The following is an 18,035-nucleotide window of genomic DNA, read 5'->3' as shown; positions in this document are numbered from 1 at the left end:
CCATGCAAGTGCTGAACCAGTTAGGAGCCAAAACACATCCCTGATGAACATCTGAATGCACTGGGAAGAGCTCAGGTACTACCTGAGCTTGTGTATATGTTGGCGCTGATGTTCAGCTGCTCACTGAGGAGCCCAAGAATTCTCAAGATGTCCCACAGGGGAGCCTGATCAAGCAAGTCTAACACTTTATGAAAATCATCACTGGCAGCAAAGAAGTACTGTCGATATTCCATCGAGTATTTATGGATCTCAGTTGTGGTCGATGTTTGACTTCTTGGGCGTGAAGCCAGACTGTGCAGTTCTTGAGCAGCAAGTAATTGAGACTCAATCCTTAACAGGAAATTGTGATAAGGAAACCAAATTATTTTCAATTTTTGAGTTCACATACCAATGTCAGCAAGGTATCAGACTTCATACGTCAAGATAAGTGAGGAGCAGATGTGTAGGTACTAAACCTCCACATGACCTCTTCCAGCTAACAAGAGCAAAATATGAAGAACCCAGTCAGGATTGATGCTCTTTCTTAAGAGTTGCGGTTGCCAGTTCCCAGGTTAAACATTCGCAAAATAACATTCTTTTCAGCCGTATGCACATGTGCCTCATGGGCCAAATGAAACAAGTAAGAAATGAAAATGAAGTGTTTGTTGGAGACGTTCTCGAGCCTCCTCATCAGTGGTGCCAGCAGAACCTCTGTGAACAAACATGCGACCGTTGGAGACGAACAAATCGCCACGCTGGGAAGCATCTGCGCCAGGGAACTTAACGCAGATGTGAGTTCCTGGAACATGTCTTTGCTAACTATAATAACAGCAGATCCGTCCCAGAGCAAACCCAACACCTTCCTTTTAACCACCAGGAGAATAACCACAACAAAAGCCCCATTATGTTGATTCCTGCCTTTGATGTTTTTTTCCTCCCGTTCGACAATAGATGAAATTCTCTAGCCTTCACATGTGTGATGTGTGGAGGGTTTTTTATGATCTTTTTCATGTTCTGTAATGAGGATGTGCTGAATACAGTTTGATCATCTCTCAGAACATGTAAAAAAACGCACACAGAGCAAAAGTGATGGATTAGTCACGCTCCGACTTGCCAATGTGAATTTTATTTATGCTGTCAGTTTGGCTGAACCTGGCTAGAAATTTCTGGTTTTGGGAATGATCCCGAAAAACAAAACAAACACTTTCCCTGTGACCATAAAACATTCTTCAAATCAAAGTCATGAGAACTTTCTTAGTGTTCTAGCTTAAAACAACAAATATCTTAGTTTCCACTCCCTTTTTTGCAGTGAAATTTACAGAAGGTTCAGGGAACATGATGCTGACAAAAACACAGGGTAGCAGCGTAACATTACCCCATGAACTCAGAGTAGCATAATACATTATCTGCCTTCACAGAAACTCATTTTTCTCAGCTAAATGCTAACTAGTAAAGCTAACTGGCTTGGTCAAAGGCAAAGAGACCCATCTTAGTTTGATAGTTTGATAGTTTCCACCTAATGCAGTTGTCATTTTTGCAACCTGCAACCGCGTCCTTCAGATCATGATGCCATTTCCGCTCACGTGGGCTTGTTGGCATTTAAATGCGTTGAGGTGGGGCTTAGAGCTGGTGCAATGATACCATTCTTCACCAGAGAGTGTTTGCACCTTAGCCAACAAAAACCTGGTCCGGCATAGGGATGGTAAATGCTAAATGGACTGCATTTATATAGGGCTTTTCCATCTGCATCAGACACTCAAAACGCTTTACAATAATGCCTCACATTCACCCCGATGTCAGGGTGCTGCCATACAAGGCGCTCACTATACACCAGGAGCAACTAGGGGATTAACAACCTTGCCCAAGGGCCCTTAGTGATTTTCCAGCTGGGAATTAATTAATTAATTGATCTCAAACCCAATACCTTAACCATTAGACCATCAGGGATGGGGATTGACAAACTCTTATTGATGTTAACGTCATTATCACTTCTGCTTTGATTCTGTATCAAAGCAGAATTCCTGGTCAAATTTCTGTGTGGAATAATATCGGCCCTCACAGATTTTAATCATCAGTGCAGGTCTTTTTGTTGTTTGCTTGATTAAGACTTTGATATCATGAGTTGTTGCAATACAGAGCTTTTAGAAAAATATGTCAACGTCTGAGGTACATGAATCCGATATTAGAAAATCAGAATTGGTTCTCAGCCTTGACCAGTTCTCCAGTCCCAGCCCTAGTTCAACGCTGTCTAGCACAACACAAAGAGTGCAACAGTTAGTTATACATAAGCAGGTTACCAACGTACATATAGCTTGCCTGCACATATCAGCTACTCACTTGTGTAATATTAATATGATGGCATCTTTATGTAGTCTCTCATTGCAAATATTTGATACCCGATTGTGCACATTTTTGCCACACACAAAAAAGCAGTTGCCCAACCAAGGACTGAGAACAGGTTTAATCTGTGGTAACTGGTGTGGGAAGACATTGTGAACAATCTGGAAAGTTTTAAACATATTTATGTAATTTGTGATGTCAGGTTAAATCATGATCCACAAAATGTGATGAATCGGATTTAACTAGTGCCGACTGTTGGTACTCTTCTGAACAAGTGAGTCAAAGTGGACAAGTTGGGGTCATATACAGTAATCAGGACCAGAAGCCTCCTTCTGATCCTCATCCACAACATGAAATCCATGAAAAGTATGCTGCTCAAAAACAGACAGATTTGAGATGTTGACATATTGGTTTTTTGAAAAAATGTGGGGAAAACATGCAAGTACCGTTTTGTCCATGCACTGGTATATGTACAAAAACAATTGTGTAATAGGATTCATATGTTCTTGTGTGTATTTTCATATGTGAGTGGATATAAAATAATAATTAGCCACTCGTGTGGCCGCCCTCTCTCTCTCTCTCTCTCTCTTTCTGTCTGAGACAGGTAATATTATATGCTTAAAACACACTGTGAAAGTGGGCAAATGAAATACAAGTAAAATGGGGTGAAAAACTCACCTTGATCTAATGTGCATTCTGACAGGATATGTGTGCACTCTAATCTGTTAGCGCTCGTAAATCCTTTCACTAGTATTTGCTTTCCTGATACCAAAGCGCTAATCGCCTGGTTTGGTCCAGTTTTAATAGGACAGGTGCCACTCAGATTGATTGATTGACAACAGCATGCCCATGCCAAATGAACACTGGTAAATCTATCCCCTTCACGCCCAGCATCTGGCTTTTGTAGATATTTCCCGCTCCTTAAATAGCAGTGTCTGCTCAGACACATCCCAGATGGAGCTGTGCTCGTTTTGGTTTTTTTTTCGTCCACCTGTAACAGAGGCCAGCAGGTGTCGCTGTGCAGATGTAGTTAGTAAACCTCACTCCCAACAGCTCCAAAGGATTCTCTGGTCACAAGGCCAGAGCCCTGGGTTTTAGTCTTCTGGTTAGAGAGTCTGACTTCCATGCGGAGGATCGTGAGTTTGTGTCCTGAGAGGAGTGAATGGGCGGAGTCATAACAACACAACGCAGAGTGCACCCGCTAGCTTACTATCTTGGCTGCCCACACCAAGATAATAAGTTGTCAATCACTTGAATGGAATTAATTTGTGTTGTTTTACAAAGATGTTTTGAATTGTGGGGTGGGTAGACCCCACCCCCTAAATAGGTAACAACAACAGTTTGGTTGGGTTCAAAGCATTTGTAGTATGTCCTTCTTACCCATATATTTATAATATATTCAATGTGGAGGCACACTGGCTTAGTGGTTAGCACTGTTGCCTCACAGCAAGAAGGTCATGGGATGGATTCCCACCTGTGGCCTTTCTGTGTGGAGTTTGCGTGTTCTCCCCATGTTTGCGTGGGTTCTCTCTGGGTGGTCTGGCTTCCTCCCACATCCAAAGACACGCAGGTTAGGTGGACTGGAAACTTTAAAGTGTCCGTAGAAGTGAGTGCAGGTGTGAATGTGTTTGTTTGTCTTTATGTGGCCCTGCGACAGACTGGCGTCCTGTCCTGGGTGAACCCCACCTCATGCCCTATGACTGCTGGGATAGACTCCACCCCCCTGTAACCCTTAATTGGAGTAAGTGATTGAAGACGAGTGAGTGGGTGAGTGTGTTTTCAATGTACCAGCCATCATCCTGAGACATTTGGGTATTATTACATTTACTGCATGTCCGTTTTGGTAGCTCTTATGTTCTGTGTGATGTTATTTGTAATCCTTGAAATGGCAGCGCTCTACATTAATGCCATAGGTCATTGCGCAATGTAGGCAGCCCTGTTGCACATTTTAATCTGCAGTCTAGTGCGTAGTACCACAAGCCAAAGGACACTGTAGTATGCTAATGTAGGGAGCTATGTGGATTGTTTAATTAACTTAATTTTCAGAGGTTTTGAATTAAACTATGAAATGTCCACGGATGAATATAAATTTCTAACTGTTGCTTGATGTCACGGTTTAAGTAATATTGGCAGACTAAAGCTAAAATTTGCCTTACCGGATACTAGCTATCTAATATTAGGCAAGGTATTGTCACTGTACATTTGGCGTACTGAACGCAATCCATGTCAGTCTCTTTTGCAGAGTAGACCTTCGTCAGGCAGAAACACTTTGGCCTGTCTTTGGATCCTGTACTTCATGTACCTCTGAGGTCAGTAGTATCAAGACAGCTTGTGACTTGAAGTCATTGATGTGACACATTTCACTAAACCTAAATGCAGTATATTTGGCAAATATTTGAGCTGCCTCAGAAAATCTGCACAAATCTCCAGATCTCAGTGAATAACACCAAAAAAATTTTTGAAATTCACTTTGGGAGCCAAAATGCAAGTGTGACCGATGTTGAAGAGTTATGGATTATAATATAACATATTTATCCAATAGACAACAGCCTTTAATCCTGATTGACACATTGAAGGTGGATCAAACAAAACAGCACACAAACACATTCCTCCATCATTCAAAATGTGTTGGAGATATCAACCTGAATAAATAAATCCCCCTCTTATCTCACAATACAAAACTGAATAAATGCTCCTCACCGTACACAGATGGAGGAGCTGTCATCACCTCTATTTTGGTTTGTCTTTGCTACAATGGGGACAAAATCCTGTTTTCTCTCCAATCCATCCTCCTGGTTTTCAATCCCAGGAGAGTGGTTTTCCTCTGTGTGTGTGAGTGTCTGTGAGCGCTCACAGACGTTTGCATGCCACCATACATGATCCCTTTCCTGCTTATCTTCAGGGCTGAGCCCACACTAAATCTCTCGCCAGTTGATAAATCCACAGCACTGCAGAAATTTCCAGGTTAAGAAAGAAAACAGGATTTTGCACATTGTCAGGCTTTTGTGGACTGTTTGTGAGATATATTTTCCGTTGCTTTTCTTTCCATTATTATCTTCCTGTATTGCATCCATGTGCAGGTTTTTTTTTATTTTTTTTTACATTCTCTTCTTTTCATCCCTGAAGATGTTGCAGACCAGGAGAATGACAGGTTTCTTTTCCAATCCAGATCCTGATGTAGTTTCAACTTTAATTTCTTTTTTCAAATGGTTCACTTGCATTCAAAAACAACACATTTATTCTTTTTCATGCATACTTGTTACAAATATTCCATTTATGATTTCCAGCTACTGTTTTCCTCAGCAACAAACACTGTTACCTTTTTGATCATGAATACATTTGCAACATGTCTATTCTGCAAGTTTTCCACTCATCTAAAGAACAAAATTAAACCAAATATCTCACATATGTTCTGTGCAGTCATTCATGCACACTGCCTGCAGAGCAACATTGCCATCTGCTGCATAAAAAAGCCAATAAAGCATTCATTAAAGGACCATTCCATTTATCTTATTGTTTGTTCCATCCAGAAAGTATTCACAGCGCTGCACTTTTTCCACATTTTCTTATGTTACAGCCTTATTCTAAAATGGATGGAATTCATTCTTTTCCTCAAAATTCTACACACAATACCCCATAATGACAATGTGAAAAAGGTTTTTTTTTTTTGCAGATGTATTAAAAATAAAAATAAAAAACCTGTAAGAAATCATACGTACAAAAGTATTCACAGCCTTTGCCATGAAGCTTAAAATTGAGCTCAGATGAATCCTGTTTCCACTGATAATCTTTGAGATGTTTCTACAGCTTAGTTGGAGTCCACCTGGGGTAAAATCAGTTGATTGGACATGATTTGGAAAGGCACACACCTGTCTACATACAACCCCAATTCCAATGAAGTTGGGACATTGTGTGAAATGTAAATAAAAACAGAATACAGTGATTTGCAAATCCACTTCAACTTATATTCAATTAAGTACACCACAAAGACAAGATATTTAATGTTCAAACTGATAGATCTTTTTGTTTTTGTGCAAATATTTGCTCATTTTGAAATTAATGCCTGCAACACGTTTCAAAAAAGCTGGGATGGGGCAACAAAAGACTGGGAAAGGTGATGAATGCTCAAAGAACACCGGTTTGGAACATTCCACAGGTGACCAGGTTAATTGGAAACAAGTGTCATGACTGGGTAAAAAAGGAGCATCCCCAAAAGGCACGTGAAACAACTGCATGAAAAAATAGTCCAGCAGTTTAAGAACAATGTTTCTCAATTTTCAATTGCAAAGAATTTAGGGATTCTAGCATCTACAGTCCATAATATAATGAGAAGATTCAGAGAATCTGGAGAACTTTCTACACGTAAGCGGCAAGGCTGAAAACCAACATTGAATGCCCGTGACATTCGATCCCTCAAGTGGCACTGGATTAAAAACCAACATCATTGTGTAAAGGATTTTACCGCGTGGGCTCAGGAACACTTCAGAAAACCATTGTCAGTTAACACAGTTCGTCGCTACATCTACAAGTGCAAGTTAAAACTCTACCATGCAAAGCAAAAGCCATACATCAACAACATCCAGAAACGCTGGCGCCTTCTCTGGGCCCAAGCTCATTTGAAATGGACAGACGCAAAGTGGAAAAGTGTGCTGTGGTCTGATGAGTCCACATTTCAAATTGTTTTTGAAAATCATGGACGTTGTGTCCTCCGGACAAAAGAGGAAAAATACCATCCAGATTGTTACCAGCGCAAAGTTCAAAAGCCAGCATCTGTGATGGTATGGGGGTGTGTTAGTGACCATGGCATGGGTAACTTACACATCTGTGATGGTATGGGGGTGTGCTAGTGACCATGGCATGGACAACTTACACATCTGTGATGGTATGGGGGTGTGCTAGTGACCATGGCATGGACAACTTACACATCTGTGATGGCACCATCAATGCTGAAAGGTACATCCAGGTTTTGGAGCAACACATGCTGCCATCCAAGCAACGTCTTTTTCAGGGACGTCCCTGCTTATTTCAGCAAGACAATGTCAAGCCACATTCTGCACGTGTTACAACAGCATGGCTTCGTAGTAAAAGAGTGCAGGTACTAGACTGGCCTGCCTGCAGTCCAGACCTGTCACCCATTGAAAATGTGTGGCGCATTATGAAGCGCAAAATACAACAACAGAAACCCTGGACTGTTGAACAACTGAAGTCGAACATCAAGCTAGAATGGGAAAGAATTCCACCTACAAAGCTTCAAAAATGAGTGTCCTCAGTTCCCAAACGCTTATTGAGTGTTGTTAGAAGGAAAGCTGATGTAACACAGTGGTAAACATACCACTGTCCCAGCTTTTTTGAAACGTGTTGCAACCATCCATTTTAAAATGAGCAAATATTTGCATAAAAATAATAGTTTATCAGTTTGAACATTAAATATCTTGTCTTTGTGGTGTATTCAATTGAATATAGGTTGAAGAGGATTTGCAAATCATTGTATTCTGTTTTTCTTTACATTTTACACAATGTCCCAACTTCATTGGAATTGGGGTTGTATAAGGTCCCACAGTTGACAGTAAATGTCAGAGCACAAACCAAGTATGAAGTCAAAGAAAACTGTCTGTAGACCTCCAAGAAGAGGATTGTCTCGAGGCACAAATCTGGAGAAGGGTACAGAAACATTTCTGCTGCTTTGAACATCCCAATGAGCACAGTGGCCTCCGTCTTCTGTAAATGGAAGAAGTTTGGATCCACCAGCACTCTTCCTAGAGTTGGCCACCCATCTAAACTGAGCAAGCTGGAGAGGAGGGGCTTAGTTAGGAAGGTGACCAAGGACCCAACAGTCAATCAGAGCTCCAGCATTCCTCTGTGGAGAGAGGAGAACCTTCCAGAAAGACAACCATCTCTGCAGCAATCCACCAATCAGGCCTATATGGTAGAGTGGCCAGATGGAAGCTACTCCTTAGTAAAAGGCACATGGCAGCCCACCTGGAGTTTGTCAAAAGGCAACTGAAAGACTCTCAGACCATGAGAAACAAAAATCTCTGGTCTGATGAGACAAAGATTGAACTCTTTGGTGTGAATAGTGTGAAAGCGCCTTGGGGCAACTGTTTGTTGTGATTTGGCGCTATATAAAAAAATTGATTGATTGATTGATTGATTGATTGAATACCAGGCGTCATGTTTGCAGGAAGCCAGGCACCATCCCTACAGTGAAGCATGGTGGTGGCAGCATCATGCTGTGGGGATGTTTATCAGTGGCAGGAACTGGGAGACTAGTCAGGACTGAGGGAAAGATGAATGCACCAATGTACAGAGACAACCTGGATGAAAACCTGCTCCAGAGCGCACTTGACCTCAGACTGGGGTGACGGTTCTTCTTTCAGCAGGACAGTGACCCTAAGCACACACCCAAGATATCAAAGGAGGCTTCAGGACAAACTCTGTGAATGTCCTTGAGTGGCCCAGCCAGAGACCAGACCTGAATCCGATTGAACATCTCTGGAGAGATCTGAAAATGTCTGTGCACTGACACTCCCCATCCAACCTGATGGAGCTTGAGAGGTGCTACAAAGACAGATGGCTGAAACTGCCCAAAGATAGATGCACCAAGCTTGTGGCTTCATATTCAAGAAGACTTGAGGCTATAATTACTGCCAAAGGTGCATCAACAAAGTATTGAGCAAAGGGTGTGAATACATGTACCTATGGTTTCTTGTTTTTTAATTTTTAATACATTTGCAAAAATAAAAAAACAAACTTTTATTTATGTTGTCATTATGGGGTGTTGTGAGTAGAATTTTGAGGGATATAAATGAATTTACTCCATTTTGGAATGTGGCTGTAATATGACGAAATGTGGAAAAGTGAAGTGCTGCAAATACTTTCCGGATGCACGGTATCATACACACTACTTTCCTGGCAAATAGCTTCTAAATAACAGAACTGAGAAAGATACAGCAAAAACACCTTTACCTACATGAGGTTCACTTCATTCTGGTATATAGTATATATCAAGGGCACCTTCCAGTAAATTCACATCTTGATTAACTTGTTCCCACTGATTGCATCTCATGTGCAAGAATTATTCAGAATATGTAAAATTTCTTAAAACCTGTACATAAATTGTGTGATGTATATGGAACCTGATTTTGTCCAAAGACAGAAAGTCCCTTCGGCTCCTCCCTTGTTTCCACTCAGGGTCGCCATAGCAGATCTAGATGAACCTGTATGTTGATTTGGCACAACTTTTACGCCTGTTGAAACTCCACATTACATGGAGAAAATCATCACACTGAGCATTCAAAATGCTACTCCATGCGCACAACACACAATTTGTTTCCTCATTTTGATTAAGTTGTTCCCACAATGAGCACTCAAAATGCTACTGTGTGCACACCACACAATGTGTTGTATTTTGAGTAACTGGCAAGCACAAGGAACCGTTCGTGTCCACATTTTGCCTCATTTATGACCGCATTTTGATAAATGTGTCCACATTGTGTTTGATTTGTGCCCACATTTTTATTAATTTGTGCCCACATTGTGATTAATTTGTGCAAGGTTAATGCGCTTGTTTCTGCAGCAGAAGGTTCCTGGTTCAAGGCCACCCTTGTCCATTCTTCATGTTGTGGTGAGTTACATCAGGAACGGCACCCGGCATAAAATTTGTACCAAATCAACATGCAGATCCATATTGGATCTGCTGTGGCAACCTCAATTGAAAAATAGAAAAACTAAAAGAACTTCCTCATTGTGATTCATTTGTGTCAACATTTTTAATAATTTATGTCAATATTTTCTGATTAATTTGTGCCCACGTTTTGATTCATTTGTGCCTATCTTTTACTAAATTTCTGCCCATGTTTTTTTTTATTTGAGTACAGAAGATAAGTCAATATTTTTGTTTCAGTATTCCAGTGCTCCACAGTCCTGGCATGCAATAAAATTTAAAACAGCTGGTGTAGTAAAATTCAGAGCAAATTTATATTTATAGTTTTCTTTCAACAATGGATGGATTTGATGAAGCAGAAATAAAAGCTATTAATGGGATCTGCCCAAAACCTTTCAAGCTTATAACATTATATAATAGATGCTATGGATATTTGAGTATTCAGCCATCACAGGATATCATGAAAAGTTTATTTCAAAAAGTGAAACTTGTACGAGTATATTATATTCATTCGTTCCACACAGACTGACATATTTCAAGTGTTTATTTCTGTTAATTTTGATGATTATAACTGATAACTAATGAAAACCCCAAATTCAGTATCTCAGAAAATTTGAATATTGTGAAAAGGTTGAATATTGAAGACACCTGGTGTCACACTCTAGTCAGCTAATTAACTCAAAACACCTGCAAAGGCCTTTAACTGGTCTCTCAGTCTAGTTCTGTGGCTACACAGTCATGGGGAAGACTGCTGACTTGACGTCTTGCCTAGGCTAAAGACAAAAAGGACTGGACTGCTGCTGAGTGGTCCAAAGTTATGTTCTCTGATCAAAGTAAATTTTGCATTTCCTTTGGAAATCAAGGTCCCAGAGTCTGGAGGAAGAGAGAAGAGACACAGAATCCACGTTGCTTGAGGTCCAGTGTAAAGTTTCAACAGTCAGTGATGGTTTGGGGTGCCATGTCATCTGCTGGTGTTGGTCCACTGTGTTTTATCAGGTCCAAGTTCAATGCAGCCATCTGCCAGGAAGTTGTAGAGCACTTCATGCTTCCTGCTGTTGACCAGATTTCATTTTCCAACAGGACTTGGCATCTGTACACAGTGCTAAAGCTACCACTACCTGGTTTAAGGACCATGATATCCCTGTTCTTAATTGACCAGCAAACTCACCTGACCTTAACCCCATAGAAAATCTATGGGGTATTGTGAAGAGGAAGATGCGACACACCAGACCCAACAATGCAGAAAAGCCGAAGGCCACTATCAGAGCAACCTGGGCTCTCATACCACCTGAGCAGTGCCACAGACTGATCGACTCCATGCCACACTGCTTTGCTGCAGTAATTCAGGCAAAAGGAGCCCAACTACATATTGAGTGCTGTACATGCTCATACTTTTCATGTTCATACTTTTCAGTTGGCCAACATTTCTAAAAATCCTTTTTTTTTTTGTATTGGTCTTGAGCAATATTCAAATTTTCTGAGATACTGAATTTGGGATTTTCATTAGTTGTCAGTTATAATCATCAAAATTAAAAGAATGAAACACTTGAAATATATCAGTCTGTGTGTAATGAATGAATATAATATACAAGATTCACTTTTTGAATGGAATTACTGAAATAAATCAACTTTTTCATGATATTCTAATTATATGACCAGCACCTGTATATAAAATCACTTTTTAAAGGTGAATTGTTAAAATCAAGCAGACCTAAGTAAACCTATGTACACTTTTCTCTGCACAACAGCTGTTGGAATTGGATGCTTTTTCCTTTTGCTATGCCGCCCTCTTGTGGTGGCATACAGACGTTATGTGGAGACTTTGAGGCTGTTTGTGTTTCATGTCCTACCTGCTGTGTTGCTTTTGTCTTTGCATGATTTTCTTTTGTCTATTATGGAGGAAACGTTGAGGAACCCTCCCCCCACCCCCCAAAAAAGCACAGTGGACCCTAAAAGGACCCCTGTGCCTTAATTAAGACCCTACCTGTGCTGTTTCGATTCCAAAGCAGTAGATCAAAGTGGCTCTTTGTAACAGTGAACAGAACAGTTTTTTATTTGTTGCGAGTCAACCAAAAGCCCTACTCAGACTGATGAAGCACGACTGAGTCTTGCAGTTTGGCAGGAACATTCTTTTGGCTTCCCTCCAAGCTCCATGTCCTGAGTGGACGTCTTCAGATGGGGCCAGTAATGACAGGAATATTTCCATTTTGCAGAAAGTGATTGATGATGCTGCAGATGTTTCAAGGAGTGTGTTTTTTGTTTTTGTTTTTTTGTTTTTTAATGGAGCATCAAGATGCCCTAAATAATTGCATTTATTGCTGCTAAATCTTATGCACACCTGTTTCCACAAAACTATTATGTTGTTTCCATAACACCATTACCTGCTTGCAAGATAATGATTTTGTCCATCAAATAAGAACTTGCATCCACATAAAAATAAGTTGTTCCCACAAGATAATTATTTTATGCAAGCAAGGTATTGCTTTCACAATATTGGAAAAAACACAAATAATGTCTTCTTTCAACAAGATAACATCTTTTGTGCCTAACATAATCATGTGTTCGCACAATATAGTTATCGTCTTTCCACAAGATGATTGCTTTATATGCACATGATTCCATCTTGTTGCAACAAAATAACATCATCTGTGAATAATATAAAATTCTCTTCCCACAAGATACTTATTTTGTATCCACAACTTAACCACTTGTTTCCACAAGTGAATCAAGATAATACAATAATTCTTTCTACATGAAAGCTGTACAGTCCACACGAGATGGTGTCTTGGTCACACAAGATGCACACAAGATAATTCCAACTTATTCCCACATGATAATTTTCTTGTGTGTTTAGTGTACCTGTGCAATCTTGTTCCAACAATGTAACATCTTCCGACATCAACATAATACGTTCTTCCCACAAGATATTTGTTTTTTGTGAGCACAATAAAATAACATCTTCTCTAAAGGTAGTATTGTTCCTGCAAGATACCAACTTGTTTTCCCAAGATTTTTTTGGGCAGAAGATAATCTGTGCAGGAGAAGATCCTAAATGTTCCCACAATATATCATCTTGTGCACAGCAAAATAATATCTTCTCTTATTTGACAAAATAATGTTATCTTGCTTCACAATGTATTTTCTTGTAAAACAAGATATCCTGTGGGTGCAATCTATTATCTGATTGAAGCAAGATGTTATCTTGTGTACACAATCATGTATGCACAAGAGATTCCACAAGATCTCTGCATAGAAATATCCTGCAGGAAACAAGGTAGTGTCAAGATAATTTTAGAGTAAACCATAATTTCAGATGTAAGTACTGTGTAATGACCACTAGATGGATCAGTCACACAATTATTGTCTGTCAGCCACTCGAGGGGATCTTGCCTTTTTTACAGAATACAATATCTATCTATCTGTTCCTCCACCTGCTCTCTCCCATAAGTGTATATTTTAAATTCAAATACATCGCCATTGTTACTGTAATGTAATAATTTGTGTAACAGGCTGTGGCTGATGCTTGTGAGGCCTCTTAGACGCCACCAATAACACAGAAAATGTCACGTGTAAGACTAATTTTGCATAGCGATGAGTGTTTGAACATGAGAAGGTTGGATTTGGTTCATGAGATTCTTTTCATGTCAGTGGTTTTTGGATCAGCGGTCATTCGATCCCTTTTCAGCCACTTTGCAGGCTGGACTTCACTGAAATAATGGCAAAACCTCTGTTCTCAGTTTATGATCTAATGTCACCCTCTGCACACCATCATCAGTAACCAGAGGAGCCTCTTCAGCCACAGACTGCTCCTTCCCAAGTGCAGGACCAACAGACTGAAGAACTCCTTTGTCCCTCAGGCCATCAGACTGTACAACTCCTCACTCGGGGGGGGGGTAACAGGAAGACAGAGGATGGGAAGGAGAGGAACAGTAGTAGCCAGTAAACCAGTATGTCTGGTATTTATATTGTGTATTCATATTTATGTTTTGCAAACTGTTTTTCTTTTTTACTTTCACTTTTTATACTCTGTGTGCTTCTTACCCTGTGTGCTGCTACACAATGCTGCAGGAACCTCAATTTCCCTGAGGGAGTCTTCCCAAGGGATCAATAAAGTTCTATCTAATTTAATCTAATCATATTTGGAAATGTCCGATATCTCATTATAATAAAAACCTCATTAAAATAGTTTTTGTTGTGTCCAGTTTGCTTTATATTCTAATTTTAGATTCAATTTGCTTTATATTCTATTCACTTTATATTCAGGTTGCTTTATATTATTCAGTTTGTTTTAGATCATTTGCTTTATATTCAAAAACCCTTTAATACCAACAGCACATCAAACTCAGATTTGAACTCCACCCACATTTAATTGTAAATGGCAGGTTGAAAGGGGGTTTGATGGCTATTATGGTCAGTTTAAACATCTGCTCTTATAGATTCATCCAAAATTACATGAGGAATGTTGAGCCAGACAAGGTCAGGGACAGGCCCAGTCCCCGCAGATCAGGATGTGTTTGCTAATGGAAGAGTTTGGCAGTGGGAGCGTCCTTGTGCTCGGCTGCAGCACACAGCATCCTTGCAGCAGAAGCATCAATATTTCAAAGTGACGGGTTGCCTTGAGGTTATTATTGTCTCCTTCACATATATGAGTATGAACACACACACACACACGTGTTATACTCACTGTACATCCAACTACATGACAGCCGTTCATAAACGCGGTCATTAACTGATTTGTCACTCACAAAAAAAATGACAAGATAAGCGCTTGTCGGCATGCACCTCCTTACTGCTTCACTGTCTGTGTTTGTGAGAGGAGAACACAGTGAGTTGTTTGTGTGTGCAGAATTAGCTGTATTCTCTCTTATCCTTAATGCATTGTTGAATATTTCAAAGGAGTCCAAATCCTTTGGGCGAAGTGACTGCCAATTCAGGATCACAGGGCGGCTCCGACCGCGCTGAAGGCCCATTAAAGGAGTCTGGGCCAAGCTGCCGGCCTCGTGTGAACCTGCAGCTCATGAATAATAGAAATTCCTTTACTGTATTTGGAAGTACTTTGGACGGTAGAGAGGAAATGGATGATGATCCCATTGATTTGTGGTACCAGGGCACTTTCAGGGAACAAGTCCATTTTAGCGGCAAATAGAAAATAGACGATTTAATGCCATTATTGTAGAATGAGTGCGAGAATCAGAGTCTGAACTCCACGCACCGCAACCTTGACAAGACCATAGCTGCGTTGTCATGGTAATATGCCATTTCTCCTGACATTTCTGAGATTTTCATCGCTCACAATTACAGCCATTATGTGTTCCGTTCTAAAATCCCATAATTTTTATTGGATTTAGTCTCCTGAGTGACACTTTATATTTATGAAATGCTTAAAATATATTAATCACCTCACTTATAAACAGAATTAATTCAAATCCTAATGATGTACGTGTAACTAAGATCTGCTGTTACAGTCTGATGCATCATTTCAGACATAAATAAACTTGTGTATGTGTGTGTGTGTTTGTGTGTGTGTGTGTGTGTGTGTGTGTGTGTGTGTGTGTGTGTGTGTGTGTGTGTGTGTGTGTGTGTGTGTGTGTGTGTGTGTGTGTGTTGTTAAACTACATTGATGTGCTTCATGAAAAGTTCCCAAATCAAATATTTATGAATAAATATAAATAGGTTAAATGTGGGACCACTTTTCAGTTAAAAAATACTTCTTCCTTTTTGATGATAAAACATAATTCCAGTCATTGTGCATTTTATGATTAAAGCATAAAACTTTCAGCTAATAACCTTCATATCCCGAAGGTTATTTTCACACGAGGCACTCTGTATACGACCTCAGGTGACACTGAAAGGTCACAGACCCGAGTATTACTTTTTCCATTTTTTTGCATCTCATCAATCCTCCTCATAATCAAAAAATGCACAATTACATATTACCAAGTATGTTTTTGTACATTACTGAATAATCCCACATGCTTCAGCTCCTCTGTGATTTATTCGCTTTGGATTCATAGTGATCCTGGAAAACCTTTTGGACTTCAGCTACAGACGTTTAGATGTTGATAATATTTTATAATTGTTCTGCTTTTGGTGTGTGCTCTCAGTTTTATCATTCTGATTGATGCTGGCGACCTTCTCCATCTAACCAAACTAAGATATGGAGCTCAGCTGACTGGAACTTTCTGCTCGGTGCCAAGCAACTGCTTTTGAAAGTGTCCATCATTGCACATCTGCCTCAGTAATTTATTATTTGCAGTAAAAAGCGTTCCTTCTTGTTTGATCCAGGAGAAAATCCAGATCTTGAGCCCTTGAAGGTATAAGCTTGTTTCATATTTCTGGTGGTAATAATCTCCAGAATATGGGAAAATTGTAATTGTCCATATATCTTGGATTTTAATGAATCATAAACAAAATTGTACATTTCAGATGAAAAATCTGATCTGCATCTTTCCTGTGAAGCAGATTCAGTGTTAGTGTTATAGTTTTGGAATGTTTTAAAGCTACAATGTGTAGGATTGAGGGGCTTTTTTTTCAGAAATGATATATATAGCATTTATAGCATTTACTCATTAGTGTATAATTACCTGCATCAACGAATCAGTGTTTGTTCATAAACTTAGACCGAAGCCTTCATATCTACATGTTAGCGAGGCCCCTTGTGGAGGCTGACATGTTACACCACCATGTTGATACGGTAGCCCAGAAGGGACACACTTAGTCTTGTTCACATTTTGCAGTGCATTCAGAAGCCTGAAGATAGAGAAGAGGAATTGGTGGCTACTCGCCTATATGTGAGTGCAGGCTAACAAGTTTGAGAACCCTTATTTTTTTGTGAAATGGAAGATAATACATGTTGTTTATTACAAGAGAAGGCAAGGAAGCATGAATCTGTGTCACCAAAAAGAAAAAAATATGAAGGGAAACAAAATTGTGACCGGCGAAGCCGTAATGCACTCCACAACCTTTGGAGATGTGCATGATTATAAAATGACCGCTCAAGATCACCTGAGCATGGGCGCAATTTGGTGGGGGATGGGGGGGCATGTCCCCCCCCACCTTTTCAACCATGGGGGACAGAATATGGTATGCCCCCCCGACCTTCTGACATATATGTGTGTACCTGAAACATGCTATGCCAGTCTTATGTGCAAACCATGTCAGAATAGTATCATTGTTTCTGCAAGTTTGTATTTTTAGCAGCATTGACTTGTTTACAACACCTGTTTTTTGTTTGTCATATTCGGAATTTTCTGGGACTGCATTTGCCTAGATTTGAAACCAAAAATAGTTGCCTCTAGGGACTAGTGTCTACACATAAGTATCAATGGACCATATGCTAATTTACTAAATTCTGAAAGTTAGAAAAGTAAATCAGAAAAGCTATCTGGGACCTCAGAAAGCCCATCTGCAATTATTGCTTGATCTCCAAAATCAGTCTATGCAAGCCAAATTATGTTCAGTATGAGTGTTGTCATTAGTGCCACTTCGAAAATTAAATTCATGATAAGTAATTTATCCTAAACTTATGATTTGTTGTTTTTTTTCAAACTTATGCAAAAACAAATCTTGAGAAAAAAAATACAGTATGCAATAGTTAATAATTATTAAGAGCCTGTTCTTTCATATTTATGAATACATTTTGCCACATTGCAGTTTTTTTTTTTTTTTTTATGAAAACTCAACCCATCATTCTTTTTGAGTTCTACACATGTGGTTACACCTTATTTACACCAGGATGTTAATAAAATCACTGCTGGCTATTCTCAGAATAAAGTACTTATATCCACAGTTTCAAATTGCATAAGTCAAATGGTGTCCACTTTATGGTCTTCTCAAAACATTAAAATTACTGTTCTGGATGCTCAGAATGCATCTGAGCTTATCTAGAAACCGTTGGCTTCTGGGGGCTTAAAGCGGCCCCCAGAGCCCCGGCCTATGGGCTTTGGCCCTGCGGGCCTCGCACTTTGTCCCCTCCAATTTCTAGTTGTAAATTGTGCCCTTGCACCTGAGGTTACGAACTTGGTGATAGTTTCATACTTTAATCACTAAACCT

Source organism: Thalassophryne amazonica, chromosome 1 (assembly GCF_902500255.1).
Source record: "Thalassophryne amazonica chromosome 1, fThaAma1.1, whole genome shotgun sequence".
Lineage (NCBI taxonomy): Eukaryota > Metazoa > Chordata > Actinopteri > Batrachoidiformes > Batrachoididae > Thalassophryne > Thalassophryne amazonica.
The sequence above is the reverse complement of the archived record's forward strand: the minus strand, read 5'-3'. Positions refer to the sequence as shown.